The sequence below is a fragment of the Centroberyx gerrardi genome, chromosome 17 (genome assembly GCF_048128805.1).
Source record: "Centroberyx gerrardi isolate f3 chromosome 17, fCenGer3.hap1.cur.20231027, whole genome shotgun sequence".
Taxonomy (NCBI): Eukaryota; Metazoa; Chordata; class Actinopteri; order Beryciformes; family Berycidae; genus Centroberyx; species Centroberyx gerrardi.
Window position 1 is genome coordinate 29,557,315 of NC_136013.1, and position 968 is coordinate 29,558,282.

Consider the following 968-nt stretch of genomic DNA (forward strand, 5'->3'; position numbering starts at 1 on the left):
TAGACTACTTTGTGGCGGCCCACCACAATATCAGCACTTTTACTATTTAATTGTAGAGCTGCTTGTAGCACATTGATACACTCAGCCCCTACTTGCTCCGCGCGCTCTCTCTCGATCGCTTTCTCTCTCGATCGCTTTCTCTCTCTCTCTCTTGATCGCTTTCTCTGTCTCTCTGTCTCTCTCTCTTGGTCGCTCTCTCAACGGAACTGTCACCTCCCATTGCACACGGGGGCGTTAATATAGAACCTCCTTGGGGCGTGAGGGATATTTTTGTTTCCATGCCAAGAAGACGGCCGGCTGAATTCCCCAAAAGAAGAACTAACAGTTAACGTTATTCAGAATACAGCTGGGTTTCCGAAATTAGCACGCTGTATATATAGTAGCTGCTGCTAGTCAGTATCCACTGAGTGGACTAATAACGTTAATATTTACTTTTTTACTCTGACTCTGAATGTTTGCTCCCTCAATCCAGACTAATATTGAAAAATATTTTCAAAGAAGGAAAAGGACTTGTCCTGAGGAGGAGCAGACTGTCTAGTTAACCACCTAGACAGTCTGGACCAGAGGAGCTGCTAAGCAGTAAAACAGAGTAACGTTAGATAATAATGTCAAAGGCTAGTAATTTAACGATGTAAAGATACAGGTGAAACTGACAGCACAGAGAGATGTAGCAGGGCAGAGGGGCAGAAAAGCAGATTTCTCTGTAAAAGGGGCCTCATTTCTATTCTTCTGTATGCAGATTGTTTTTATACCGTTTTGTCCTGTTTTGATTTTTTCAACAATACTATTCTGATTAAAAAAATGTTGATATTGACACAACAGTAAATCTGTGTCCGCCTATTCAATATCTTTAACAATTAAGATGAGAATATAATTGTACATAATTCAATCTAAAATACAAGTAAATGTGTTATATAATTTAGTGGGAGCACCAGACACACGTGTCTACTCCATTCCTGCTCCTACCA